The sequence below is a fragment of the Typopeltis vanoorti genome, chromosome 3 (assembly GCF_054136105.1).
Source record: "Typopeltis vanoorti isolate ZY-2024b chromosome 3, IOZ_Tvanoo_1.0, whole genome shotgun sequence".
In the NCBI taxonomy this organism is placed as follows: domain Eukaryota; kingdom Metazoa; phylum Arthropoda; class Arachnida; order Uropygi; family Thelyphonidae; genus Typopeltis; species Typopeltis vanoorti.
The window spans coordinates 78,318,202-78,333,830 of record NC_143551.1 but is presented as its reverse complement, the minus strand read 5'-3'; the positions used below and the strand labels follow the sequence as shown (position 1 = coordinate 78,333,830).

Genomic DNA, 15,629 nt, shown 5'->3' with positions numbered 1-15,629 from the left:
AGCATACTTATATTGGGGGTAGGGGAGGAACATGTACCTACATTTTGTAAAGACCTGTGCTGGGCGAGATGGCAGTTAATAAGGTGAAACTTAGCAAGGATGGCATCATTTGGGTGATAATGACTTGAGAGGGTGTACACTATATTGCAGAGCCAGAGCGTGGGGGAATAATAATGACAATATGAATACTGGCAGTACTCTACATTTTTATATACAAATGCTAGGAGCATTAGAAATAAAGGGAACAAAAGTGTGGCATTGATTGACTCAGTTTCTTCAAAAATTGTTAGTAAAACTTGGTTAACTGAGGAGGATGTTCTAACAGGAAGAGAAGTCAAAGTGTATAGCAGATTTCCTACATTGAAGCTTATAGCATATTTGGCAGGATAAGGAAGGTAAATGTGATGTTGGAGTATTACTCAAGGTAGATAAATTGTGCCCTCTCTCAGAGTGGAGAATCACATTGTTGGTGTTATAAGATGTTACTATAGACCATGGAATATAGATGGTGATAAGCAGGAGACAGTTAAACAGATTAGTTTGGCAAGTGTAAGGTGAGTGATCATTATTGGGAGCTTTGACTATAACTGTATAAACTGGGCATAAAAGGCAACATATAGTACTTAAGGGAACAGAATGTTTGGATTTCTTGAGGGACAACTGTTTTTAAGCCATGGTACAAAGAAAACGAGGATCAAGAGTTCTAGATTTGGTCATAGCATTAAGGATCTGATTTTTTATTTATTTATTTATTTTTATGTTGGGCCCATATACGAGAGGTTGGCTGGTCAACCTATAGTACTCTAGTACCATATATAGGGTAGTGGGATGGGAAAGGAGAAAAAAAGCCTGAATATTATATTTCTTGGGAAATACATCATGGGGGAAGACTGTTCCACAGTACAGCAGTAGCATGGATCTAGGAGGAGGAAAAGAAACTTGTTCTGTGGATTTCACAGTGTACTGTGAAAGGATGGTGGGTGGTGGCTGTACGTATTCCAATGGGCTTAGTACAGAATGGGGGAATTATTGATGCTGTTTCAGATGAACATTTTCCATGGAAATATTTATAGAATATACAAATGCAGAGACTACACATCTATGTGAAAGGGGGGAGGAGTGAGTTGGTAAGAGGTGGATCATTTATCAGTCTAATTTTTCTCCTCTGTATTGAGTCAAGCATTTTGAGGGAGCTTTTAGGAGCCCCACTCCTAATGTGAGAACAGTATTCGATAGCTGGGCAGATTTGTGATTTGTATTATAAGGTTAACAGCTGTTTTGAGGTGAAGTAACGTCTTGAGTGAAAGAGAAAACCTAGTTTTTTGGAAGCTGAGGATGCAATGGTTGTGATTGTCACTGAGATGTTGTACTTGTCCCTCAGTTGGTGAGAGTGACCATGTAGTCCTGACTTTAAAAGAAGAATAGGCATGTAGAAGTATCAAGGCAGAAGGAATTTATATGGAATTATAAGGCAGGCAACTGTTGTATACTTAAATTAAAGATGCCAAGAAATTATATTCTTGGTTTAATCCTTTATCCAAGTGTCATTTGGATAAAGGATTAAACCAAGAATATAATTTCTTGGCATCTTTAATTTATAGTATAACCAAGTGGAAAAACTTCCAATATTGTAGCTTAGAAACTAGCTTTCAACAGTACCATGGATGAAAGTAAAATAAAAATGCGAAGGAAGAGAGGTCAGTAGTGCATGGGAGATACTTAAGAAAAAAATTATTGACAGCAATGGTAGATTGATTGTATACCTCAGGTGAAGAAGATAGTGATTTGGAGTCAAATGGATGACTAGAGAAAAAAACTAAAAATAAAATTAACAGGAATTTTCAATGAAAAAGAGATTATGCAAGAGGTGAAGAACAGGTGCATGAAGAATATAAGACTCGGGCTTGGAAAATGACCAGTATTATAGGAGAAAAAAATTAGAATATGAGAGGAGACGTGCTGCAATTCAAGGAGAATGCCAAGGAGTTTTTTTGCTGTGTGGTGAGTAGGAGAAAAAATGATGGTAGACAGATTACCTTGCTGCATAGAGATGGGGCTCGGTGACCAAAAGAGATGACATTGTTGAGCTATTTTATGATCACTTTATTAGTGTTCCATTGTGGTACAGCAGGCTTTATCCCTAGAGGAATAAGGAGTAGTAAAGTGTTAGAAATGAATTAATAGGATGTATTCCAAATGCTGAGTATGTAAATAAGGCAGGGGGACTAGATAGAATTTTGCCACTTGTTTTAAGGGAATGTGATGTGGAACTGACTGTGCTGTTAACTTCATTGTTTAATAAAAGTCTTGCAACAGGACAGGTTCCTTGTTGGAGAGTTGTAGGAGAATAAGATAGTGCCATTACATAAGAGTAGCAGTAGAATGGAGGTATCAAACTATAAGCCTATTTATGTATTTTTTCTGTAGTTGTTTAGATTTTGAAGAAATTGGTAAGACCTCCTATATGTATTAGGCAGATAATGATATAATTATTTGTGCAGGCCAGCATGGATTTATTATGGGATACTCTTGTTTTAGTAATCTGATTACCTTTTACAATAGAGTAATAAGAGCTGTAGATGAGGGTAAGGCATATTCTGTCTTTCTTGCTATGGCATTTGACATGGTGCCATAGTTGGTTTTTCAATTGCATCATACAGGTTTGAATATCAGGTTAGTGGATTGGATTGGTAACTAATTTTCTAATAGATATTAGAGAGTTGTATAGGGAAAGCAGCATCAGAGCATAGGAAGGTTATATATAACTCCACTTATAAGTGGCGTTCCGCAGGATTCATTACTGTCAAGGAACTACGCAGAGATATTCAGTTGTTCCATCTAATTTTTGCCAGCATGTGTATGAAAAACATTTTGTGTGCAAGTTTCCAGTCTCAGACTCAATGTGTGTCTAATATAATACGTAGGCTGTTTAATAAGTAATAAGACTATATTTATGCAGAAAGCAGATTACCTTTAATCGTCATTATTTACACGGTCTTTTTTGAAGTAACTACCGTGAGACGCGATGCATTTGTCCCAACGTTGCGTCCACTTCTTAAACACATGTGAAAGTCCGTTTTTTGGGAGTTCTTTCAAAACCGCCTCCGCAGCTTTTACACATGTTTTGTTGCTTTCGAAATGGCGGCCTCTTAGTGGTTTCTTGAGCTGAGGAAACAGCCAGAAATCGCACAGTGCGAGATCAGGACTGAATGGAGGGTGTGGTAGGATATCTATGTTGTTCTTCTGCAAAACGTCCACTACACAACCAGCAATATATGGCCTTGCATTACGTGGTGCAACAAGAAGCCATTCTTCAGCAATGGACGCTTCCTTTTGACGTGCTGTACCATTCGTAAAACATCCGCATAGTGTTGATCATTGTCTCTGTGATGGACGTTGAAGGTCTTCCCTCACGTTCAAGATCTTCCACATTTTGCCTTCCTTCCTTAAAAGTTTTATGCCAGCAAAAAACACTTGCCCTCGACATTGCTTCATCGTGAAAAGCTTCGCGTATCATGTTAAGTGTTCGATGCCGATTTTTGCAAACGCACACAAAATTTAATCGCATAACGCTGTTCCAAGGACGCTTCCATTTTGACGATTGGTCGCAGCTCATAGGTACGCCGAAACAAGCTTGCGTTTAGTCACGTGACACTCTGGCACATCAGCCCGTATACACCATCTATCAACCTTTTTTGTTAATACAGACAGCAACATTTCTTTATTCCACAGAAATTAATATTGTGATGAGTGGTTTCACAACAGTAAAATTAGTCTTATTAATTATTGAACAGCCCTCGTATTTCTCATATTAATGTTGCCTTTTTTTCATCTGGCTATAACCTGTAAATTGTGAACACTAAATTAATTTGCTTGAATCCACATAGCTACAAAAATCCTTCATCGTTTGCATCAGTTCAAGTGATGTTGTCACAACCTTTGCAGTATATCCTCTGAATTTCAAATTTCTATCTACAATCACCCCAAGATCTCTTGCTTTCTCCACTTCCTCATTTATAACTCCAGTATGAAGTATGAAGCATTTCATCATGTGGACTGTCTGGATGGTAGACACTCTAAACAAATTTATCTCTGCAACTTGGTGACATCAATGGCAGTTCACTGATGTCACACCAGCTAAAAAGTAACTAATTATAGTGTATTAATTGGAACGGGTTAGAGTATATTAGAGTGGAGACATTGGAGAAATTACTAAATAAAATAAGCGACAAATATGATTTTATCATATGCGTTTTTATAGTATGTTCAAAAATTGACTGTAAATTAGAAATTCTGAAAGCAGAAATTTTGTGTGCACACAAGTTACATGTACAGAGCTGAGAGGAAACATTAGTGCTGGTGTTTTTTCTCTAAAAGATTATTTGAATAAGCTGGAAATGTGGACAAATGAGTGGGGATGTCATTTTAATGTAACTAAATATAAGGTTTTGAAATTTGGGATCCACGATGGAATGCTTCATATTTGCTTGGTGGAGTTATACAGGAGGAAGTGGAGAAAGCAAGAGATCTTGGGGGTGATTGTAGATAGAAATTTGAAATTCAGAGGACATATTGCAAAGGTCGGGACGACATCTCAGACAGTTGTTGCAATATTGAGGAGGACATAAACATGAGAGATAAAAGGATGGTGGGCCTATTATATAAAGTTTTGATCATACCACATCTGGATTTTTGTGCTCGGATCTGGTCACTGAAATTTGAAAGGGATGAAGTAACCTTATAGAGGATACATAAGTGAATAACAAAAATGATATCAGGATTGTACAATGTTGGTTATATGTATAGACTGAGGACATACAGACTGCAGGGTTTGGTGAATAGAAGACAGAGGAGGGATATGATTGAGACATTTAAGCTGTTGAAGAGTTAATGGATTAACACTGGAGAGATTTTTCATATAGGAAAATGAGAGGGGAAGGAGAAGGACAAGAGGACCATCCCTGGAAGTTGGAAAAAGAAGTAGTGAGTAACAGGGTATTATTATTATTATTATTATTATACGGGCACCTCCATGGAGTCTGAAGACTCATCACTAGAAACCCAATCTATCATACCTCTCCTTGAAGCCATTAACAGACAAAGCACTCTCAAACTGACTCTGGCAACCCATTCCACTTATTCACAACTCTCCAAGCAAAAAATATAATCCTCACATCCCTACTAACCACACCTTCATTCAACTTCTAGGGATGACCCCCCCTCCCCTTGTTCTTGTTCCTCTAGCCAATTTCTGAAACATTTCCCCTGCATCTATCCTATAAAACCTTTTAAACAACTTAAATGTTTCATATCCCACTCTTTTTCTCCTATCAACCAACTTCTGCAATCTACACACCTTCAATCTATCCTCATGGGGAACATTCCACAGGCCACTCATCATTTTGGGCACTCGCCTCTAAATCCTCTCCATCACTTCCTCATCCGCAAGAAACCCAGGGGATCAGACTTCAGTACAGTAATCCAGATGTAGGCATATCAAGGCCTTATAAAGAGAAATAATAACTTCCTTATCTCTACTTGTTAATGTGTTCTTCAGTAGCCAAGTAATCTTATGGGCTACATTTGCAATCTTGGCAATAAGTTCTCTAAACTTTAACTCTCTGTCTACCACCACCCCTAAATCTCTAGCTTCATCTATTTCCTGGATTACAGTGCCATCAATGTGATACATGGCTTGTAATCTATTTATCCCAAAATGCATAACTTTACATTTCTCCACATTTAAACTAACACCCATTAACTTTTGCCTAACAGCCTATTTAAATCATTTTGCAGGCTTTCCACTTCACATTGATTAACTATTACTCTATCTAATTTTGCATTTTGTGGTCTGATATTGGATCAGACCACAACCCTGTGGTCATTAAAGCAGCAATAAAATTAAAGAAAACAATGAAACTTATAAACATGGAAAAATATGATCTTGGCTCCCTTAAAAATCAAGAAATACAAGATAAATTTTTGAAGAAACTGGCACAATCCACCAAGTATCCTTACCCTAAAGATGTGATTGAGGATAAATGGCAGAAATTTAAAGAGGGCATAAAAAAAGGCAGTAAAACAAACAATTCCCAAATTTGAGAAGAAGATGAGTAAACCCTGAATGAATGATAAGATACTGAAAATGATGGAGGAAAGAAAGAAACACAAAAATCATCCTTAATACAAGAACTTAAACAAAGAGATCAGGAAAGAATGTAAGATTGCAAAAGAACTATGGCTCAATGACAGATGCAAGGAAATTGAACTTCTTGACAAAAAGCACAAAACCAGAGAACTTCATGAGAAAGTTAGGGAGCTAACTAGCAAATCTTACAAAAGGGTAGGCTCTCATTGCATTGAAGATACCAGTGGAAACATCTTAATGGAGAAAGACAAAATAAGAGATAGATGGGTAGAGTATTCAAAGGATCTCTACAATCATGATAGAATAGTTAAGCCAATGCAAGAAGATTTGGAGAGGGGGGGGATCTACTATTCTTACTGGGAAATAACAAATGCCATTAGGAAACTGAGACCAGGAAAAGCTCCAGGAATGGATGGAATTATGGCAGAATATCTAAAGGCTTTAGTTTATAAGGCTGTAAGATCACTGACTGACAAAATATACGAAACTGGACACCTGCCAAAAGATTTTAAGCGCTCAACATTCCTACCTAAAAACTCAAAGACAATCAAATGTGAAGAGTACAGAACAATCAGTCAGATAGCAAAAGTTATATTATATATCATCCTAGAAAGAAATAAACATATAATCAAAATGGAAATTAATGAAACACAATCTGGTTTTCAGGAAAATAAAGGAACTAGAGAAGGACTCTTCAACATTAGAACTATTATAGAAAGATATCTGGAGAAGCAGAAAGAAGTCTACTTATGTTTTATTGACTACACAAAGGCCTTTGACAATATACAACATGAACAACTAATCAAATGCATCAGAAATTTAGGAATAGATGGTAAATCTCGGAGGAATTCCCAGTAAAGAAGGGTGTCAGACAAGGCTGTGTTCTTTCTCCTATGTTGTTTAACCTCTATACCGAAAATATCTTCCAGCAATTAGAATTTAAAGGAGTCAGCATAGGAGGCAGGAATGTAAACAACTTAAGATATGTATATGATACAGTACTGCTAGCTGAAAATAAAATAGATCTTCAAAACCTACTAGAAGAGACACTGAAGCTAAGTGAAAAATATGGACTTCATTTCAACTTCAATAAGACTAAAGCCATGCTCAGGGGCACGCCAAGGGTATTTGCCACCCGGACGCAAACTTTTATCGGCTGCCCCTAATACTGCATTGTATAATCCAAATTAGATATTAGCTACATATAACTGCCCTATCAATATTGCCACCTGGGTGCAATGCACCCTCAGGTTGGCGCAGCCCTGACCATGCTGGTAACAAGAGAAAAAGGGAAAATGCCGATATAAATATTAAGATCAGAGGAAATACTTTAGATCAAGTAGAGAGTTATATATATTTAGGTCAACTAATTACAGAGAATGGAAAGTGTGATAAGGAAATATTAAGAAGAATAGAAATTGCTAGATCAACCTTCATTAGCATGAAAAACATTCTGACCTCAAGGGAATTTCACACAAAAACAAGAATTAGGCTGTCCAAATGCTACGTATAGTCAACACTGCTATATGGAGCAGAAACCTGGACAATATCAAAATATTGCAAAAGTAAACTAAAAGCCTTTGAGATGTGAATCCTCAGAAGGATTCGTAGACTGCCAAAAAAAACAATTTAGAAATATTAGAGATGATTGGAGAAGATAGGAATCTGTTGAAAACCATTAAGAAAAGGAAAACCGCCTACTTTGGTCACATACTAAGGCATGAATCCCTACAAAAAACACTTCAAAAGGAATGATACAAGGAAAACGAAGAAGAGGAAGAAAAAGAACAGATTGGATGAGAAGTATTAAGGACTGGGGCCTCTTTGTCCTATGGAGAATGCAAAAGAGAAGCACAAAACCATACATAGTGGAAGCTCATGGTAGTCGACCTCCTTGAAGGAGATGACATCTGACAAGAAGATAATTTTGCATCATCAGCAAACAACTGAATATTTACTTTCAGGTTATTTCCTATATCATTTATGTACAAATTAAACAGATATGGTCCACAGTTCATATTCCACATTCCAAAGATCTGAAATCTAAAATGAGCATGAATTGAAGAAATTCCATTTGTAGAGCATGGCAAATATGAGCAGTAGGATGTGATGATTGAGATGTAAGTTGGTGAGGGACTTGTAATGGATTTATTTGTAAGAGATTTTTCTTGAAGTTGAAAGAGACAGCAGAAGAATGATACCATTCTGGAATGTTGTATAAAAAAGGTGGGTATAAGGAAGTGCAAAGCAGGGTTTTATGCTTAGAGAGAGAAGTGGGTGAGTAGAATGCGCTGCTTGAATGTCTAGATACAGAAACAGTAAAAGAGATACTATTTGATGATGAATATTGTGTTTAATAGTAAGAACTGTCTGTGATGAGCCTTTTGATTCCATTGAAGTCTGTTAACAATAACAGTTCGTTTCCTAAGAATATATGCATTGCTGAGTATATATAATGCTTTCGGCATATGACTTATTTAGGCTTTAGGTTCTTTTCATTTGGAGAATTACTTAAATTTGCACTGTTTCTAAAGTATCACTTGTACTCTTAATTTATTAACAAATTGCAATTATAAATTATAAATCATTAAATTACTTTATAACCATAACTCGAGACAAACAGATGGCCTATAATTTGAAGCCTTAGTCCTTTCACTTCCCTTAGGGAACAATTTTTCCTTCTTAGTTTGGAAATCTGCCCTGTCTGAAAGTCATGTTAAAAAGGCATGTCAAGGCTGTTAGTAATTCTGGAACATTCCTTCTAAACATGTGGTGATATACCATGAAGTTGTATAATCTAATTCACATCCCGTTTGCTCAGTTCCTCATATACCACCTGCTCACCATTAATGGTTCCTTCTTCCTTCTCACTGCTCTCTAGTTCTGCATGATGTTACATTCATGAGGATGAAATACTTTTATGAATTGCTCACTTAACATCTCAGTGATATCCGCCTCTGTGGTTATTTCGTCATTTTATTAATCAGTATCACCTTCCATAATTAATTATTCTATCTTCTACTTGCCACTGTATCAAAAGAATTCGCTGGGAGCTTTTTTTTTCTTTTTTTTGGCCTCATTAGCTAAACCCTGCTCATACTACATTTTGCTACCCTTACCAAGTGAGCCACCTTTCTCATACTTCTCATGCAACTGATTATTACAAATTATTTTGTGTTGTCACCATAATGCCTTCCTCCAAATTATGTCTTCATTCATAATGCTTCTTCAAAATTACATACTTCTTCATTCATCCATTTCACATCTACCTTATTTAACCTCCTGACCTTTGGTATGCATTCAGACATTGGCTCTGCCAGATAGTTTCTGGGTAGGGCGCATGCAGCATTGATCTCCTTGCCATCCAATTCCTTGTTCATGATACAGATGCAAGTGATTTTCCGAGTTTATCATAATCACCAGCCATATCGCATCGTTTACATCCTTTTCTCACAGAAGTCTACATGTGGTTGATACCATCAATCATTCCATGGTCACTCACGCCAACTGGAGAGATATTTGACACCTCATTTATAATAACATCTTCTCATGAAATAACCAATCCAAGACCATGGTCCTCTGTTACATATTGCCTGAAGTAGTTGTCTCTCGTAAAACTCAAGAAATTCATTCTGTTCGTCCCTAGATGCTGTCTCTTCATTCTGAATTATATCATACCATAATCAAACTCTCCTACAGTAGTAGCAAACAAATTATTATTATTATTATTCCGGGCAACTCCAAGGAGTCGACAGACTCATCGAGGGAGGCCCTAACATCATGTCAAGAACAACTATTCGACATTCACACAGTATCTATCTTACCTCGCCTTGAACTCATTCACGGTCATAGCACACACAACAGACTCTGGCAGCTTATTCCACTCATTCACCACTCTCCAAGTAAAAAACCTAGCTCTAACACCCCTGCTAACCACATTCTTGCCCAGCTTCTATGTATGGCCCCTAGTCCTCCCACCACCAGTCCTTTTCTCAAAAATATCTTCTGGATTAATCGTATAGAAACCCTTCAGTAATTTGAATGTCTCACTCATATCACCCCTTTTCCACCTATGGACCAATTTTTGCAGCCCACAAATCTTCAGCTTGTTCTCATAAAGTTCATTCCACAGACCTGCTATCATCTTGGTCACTCATCTCTGGATCCTCTCCACCTCCTCCCCATCAAGAAGAAACCCTGGTGCCCATATCTGGGCACAGTAGTCTAGATGAGGTCTTATCATCTAGACTACTTATCAAGGCTCGATAACTTGTTTGTCTCTGCTTCTTAAAGTATTTTTCAGAAGCCAAGTGATTTGATGAGCTGATTAGCCACTTTTGCAATGTGCCCCTTAAACTTCAATTCCCTATCCACCAACACTCCCAAATCCCTGGCGTCATCAATCTCCTGGTGTACGGTTACACCATTGTCATATGCTGCTGCTAATCTTTTCACCCCAAAATGCATAACCTTACACTTTGCTACATTAAATTGACATCCATTTTCCCTGTGCACTCACAATTGCTCTACCCAACTTTGCATCATCAGCAAATAAGTGAACACTTCCTCTCAGATCCTTTCCTATATCATTGATGAACAAATTGAAAAGTAGTGGTCCAAGAACAGAACCCTGTGGCACACCACCTAGTCACAAGCCATCTTTTGGACTCAACTCCTGAATAAACCACTCTCTGGTATCTCTCCATCAACCACCCTCCTATCCAACTCACCAACCCTATATCCATCCCAATCTGCTCCAGTTTACTGATTAGAGTTTCATGTGGTATCCTGTCAAAGGCCTTGGCAAGGTCCAGTAGAATCACTGTAAACCATTACCCTTATCCAGTTCAGCTGTCACTGTGTTATAAAACGTGAGCAAGTTACTGAGGCATGATCTACCCTTCACAAAACCATGTTGTCCCCCATACAATATCCCATTTTCATCTATCCAATCCTGTATTCTTTTCTTGACTAATTTCTCCAAGACCTTGACAACGATTCCTGATATGCTAATAATAAAACATGAGCAAGTTACTGAGGCATGATCTGCCCTTCACAAAACTATGTTGTCCCCCATACAATATCCCATTTTCATCTATCCAATCCTGTATTCTTTTCTTGACTAATTTTTCCAAGACCTTGACAACGATTCCTAATATACTAACCGAGACTCAAATTAAACAAAATGGTCAAGGGTACTGACAATTCTTTAGCCGCTTCACGTACGACACGAGCTGGTATACCATCCAATCCCACAGATGTATTGACATTGAGGTTTTGCAATAGACTACTCACCTCCACTCCACTTTATTTCTCCACAATTCCCGTATAATCTATTGGTTCTTTCATTTCTGCAGTGTCACCTCCTGGATGATATATTCTTGCAAAGTGCTCACTCAGTAACTCAACTATATCAAGTGATTCGGTTACCTCCCTACCATCGGCATTCTTTAAAATCATTCTGCCGTATACATTTTTTCTTTTACTTGCAACATATCAAAAAAACTGTTTAGGATTCTCTTTAGCCTGCATGGTCAATGTTCTTTCGTAATCCTTTTTTGCTTTTCTTACCACACTCGTTACCCTTCTGGCCTTCGTTTTATACCGTTCATGTGCCTGTCGGTCACCTTTCTCCTTAAATTCCCTCCATAGTTGTTTCTTTTTTTGCAGCTCAAGCTTAATGGTGTTATTCATCCATTAACCCCTACTTGATTTATTATTCGGACTCTAGGTATACAGTCAGCCATTGCGTCATACAAACACTTCTTAATCGCCTCCCATGCACTATCAACTTCTAGCCCTTGCAGTTGTACATGCCATGGCACTGAACCAATCAAACTCCTAAGCTTGTCATACTTACCAGCCCAATAATTCCACATGTACCCTGTCTTAATTGTAAATGCCACACCTTAACCACCTCCCAAGTCAAGACCAAATTAATGTGAAGAAGCTGAATTTTCGTGAAGTTTTGGTTTGGTTTTTGTTTCAGTTCACAATAATTTTGGATTTGGTGTGAGCTTACTATTTTTCAGTTTTGGTTTCAGTTCACTATTTTGGTTGAGTACTGCATGTTTTAACTGACTCTACAATGTTTATTAGTAGTGCTGTGCATTTTTAATAGTGTAAACAAGTTTACATTTGTAGTATTTTATTCATTCTGTGTGTAGCTATAAAATGGATACATCTCCAAGAAAGCATTCAAAACTATGTATGCTTTTTAAAGACACGTTTCCAATGAGTGTGATTTGGTTTGGGTACTGTTAATGTGATTTTAAAGGGGTTTAGGGAGACAGGTACCGTTTTCTCCTGACAGAAAAGGAAAGGGTGGAAAGGAAAGGAAACGAAAACTACACTTACCCAAGATCGTTTACTAGTTAGGAAAAGCAAAATGATTATCTTCTATAGACTTAGAAAGTTGGCAGCTAGTGGGATTAATGTTGCTGACATGACAATCTGTCAAATATTGTTTGAAGCAAGGAGGACTACCCCCAGACCAAAAAAAAGAAACAGCTGTTCATGAAGGCTAAGCAGAAAAAGAGACTCCATTGGACAAAAGTGTACAAAAATTGGACTGGTAAGAAGTGGAAGAAAGTCAGATTCTCAGATGAGAGCAAGTACCTTATGTTTGCAAATCAACGGCTGTGAAGACTTTCCTACCCACCTTCAACAAACTCCTAAACACACAGCTAAAAAGATGTTCTGGGGTTGTTTTGCACATGACAATCCAGAACCACTTGTGCCTGTTGGCGGTATGATGAAAAGTGACCAATACATGAAACTATTGGAGAAAAGAGTTGTCCCACAGATGCAGAAAGACAAAGAACTCTTCTTCCAACAGGATCTTGTTCCATTCTATACTTCAAAAAAAGTGAAAGAGTTCCTCAAAAATAAAAATCACAAAATTCAATTTCTTCATTGACCAGGTAACTCTCCTCACATTAACCCAGTAGAAAATTTGTGGGCCATACTTAAAAAGAGACTTGGAAAATTAAATTGTGATAGAAAAGTAAACATAAAAGCATGGTTTTGGGATGCAGAAATAAGAAAAATGTGTTCTACATTGGAAAGTTTATGCCTAAGTGAATTAATGAATCTATTACGAACAGAGAAGCACATATAAATTATTAGGTAAATAAAGTTGGAGTTTAATTTTTGTACTTATTTTCATGCAAAATTAAAATTTTTCTTTAAAATGTGAGTGTTTTGATTTATTTGTTTGCTACCGTATAATGATCACCCTTTTAATATTTGTCAGGCTGATTTGTGTGTACATTTCCTTCTCAATGCCCTCCACATTACCAGGTCTATAACAACACCCGTCCATCTGTACGTCACACCATACTACCTCAAAACAACTGTTACTACATATACTGGCCACTGAATTAGAAACTTTATGCAGCATATATGCAAAATACTTGGTCATGTGCATCACCACATTCTAGCAACTATTTAATCAGTTGCCAATAGTGTTGATCACAATGAAAAACAAAGAATCTTTCCGAGTTTGATAAATGGCTTATTGTGGCATCTGGCTTTTAAGTCAGACGGGAACTCACAATTTTAAAAACAGCAGAGCTTACTAGTTTCTTAAAAGGTGGGATATCCTGGGTGTTTAATCAGTGGAAAAATAATTCATATTACTTGTCTAAAAGGTGTAACTGTGGTCCTAAGATAGTCTCCCAGGAACAAGATCACCATTGTCCGAGAAGTCTTGTATGGACAAACAGAACTTTCTATGTGCAGCAATTGACTGAAGCATTTAATGAAGTCTGTTCCCTACCCATATCTCACCAATCTGTTCACATGGAATTGAAGAGGATCAGTATTGGCAGTTGCATGCCTATATGTAAAATAAAAGTTTCTAATTCAGTGGCCAGTATGTGTATTTGCTGCTTGCATCTCCACCTCAGATGGGCATAACTTCTCTGTTACCATCAACAGCACTCTTCCTTTTCTGTCTTGTTTGTCAGGTAAAACATGATATCCTCCATCTCTGTTCCTTTCAGGGTGTCATCCTCATCCATTCACATCTCACTTATTCCAACAATTTTTCTGTGAATGAAAACCTTGGTAATGCAAAAGTGTCATTTCTCTTTATTTTAGATGCGTCTATCATTTGTATATAAACATAATGGCTCATTTCAAGTTCTATAACAAGTTGCATTAGCACTACTTCTCGAATGTACCTCTTCCTCCCCCTCCTCCAGCCATTCCTCTCCATTATCACTGGACCTACATCCCCTCACCAGACCTATTCACCTCTCCTCCCCATATCCCCTGGCCATCTCAGTCCTTTCTTCTTCTTCATTCATAGATCCACTTCTGTATCTACACTTTTCATACAGTGTCTCCCTGTTCACCCCCCCTCCCTTCTGTTTATGTGCCCTCGCTCTCCTATTCTACTTTTCTGCTCTTCCACATCACCTCTTGTTTCTGCAGATCTTCCATTCACTGCAGTCATTACCAATGGTCTCTCCAGCTGAATTACACAAAATCCATTTAAATGCAGTCTGTGCCTCTTATACAGCTCCATCTGGCCCTCAAATTTATCCCACACATTCACAGAATGTACTCTTTTCTCTTCATACAGCTTCACCAATTACTATTCATAAACTTTGTTTATCATCTCTACTCATCACTCTCATACTTGGGAAACACTCTCCTCAATAATCTTCTGATAAACATCCTTATATTCTTGTTATCAACCAAATCTTTTGTTCCTACTACCAACTCTTGCTTGCTTACTCCATGCAGTGTTTCAATCACTCTGCTCATTCTACCTCCAGAAAAATAATTATGATTTGTTTAAAACTGAAAAGGCAATAAAACATGTTTGTAAAATGTTTTACAAAAATAAGGAATAGTTTAAATCAAATTAAATTATACTTGACAAGAAATTATATTCTTGTTTTTATCCTTTATCCAAACGTGTGGAAACAAAAGTTTGCTCACACTTGGCTATCCAAAAGGAATTGATATGAGAGAAACTTTTGAAAGAGTCATATAGTATACCAGTACATGGGATTTTACATTTTATGGAGGATGGGGAGAGGACAGGAGAGTATCCGTGGAAGTTGAGAATGAATGCAGTCAAGAATGAAGTGAGAGCTTGATTTCTTTTCATAAAGTGGTGTATGATTGGAATGGACTGCCTTTGGACGTGGTGAGTGCAGATAGTGTGAATGAATTCAAGAAAATGTATTACAGCTGGTGGGTGATATGTGGCCTTGCTTGATGAGTCTCCAACTTCTTGTATCTGAGCTGGCTGTGTATGTGTGTGGGGGGGAGCAAGTATCGCCGTCGAGATTATTATTATTACGTGACACCTCCAAGGAGTTCTTGAACTCATTGTGGGAGGACAGACTACACAACTCACAGTCTTCTCCACTTAATCCTCCTCCTATTACACACGATGACACTACTATTACCACCATTAGTATTTTTTGTCTGTAAATTGCATGTATCCTGTTGGCTGATTTGC

At 37.5% G+C, this 15,629-nt stretch overlaps 1 protein-coding gene across 2 annotated transcripts in view; it reads left to right on the top strand.

Moving 5' to 3' along the window:
* LOC150108304 (uncharacterized) overlaps nt 1-15,629 on the top strand; it is a 55,951-nt gene that overhangs the window by 13,758 nt on the left and 26,564 nt on the right. The window lies entirely within an intron of this gene.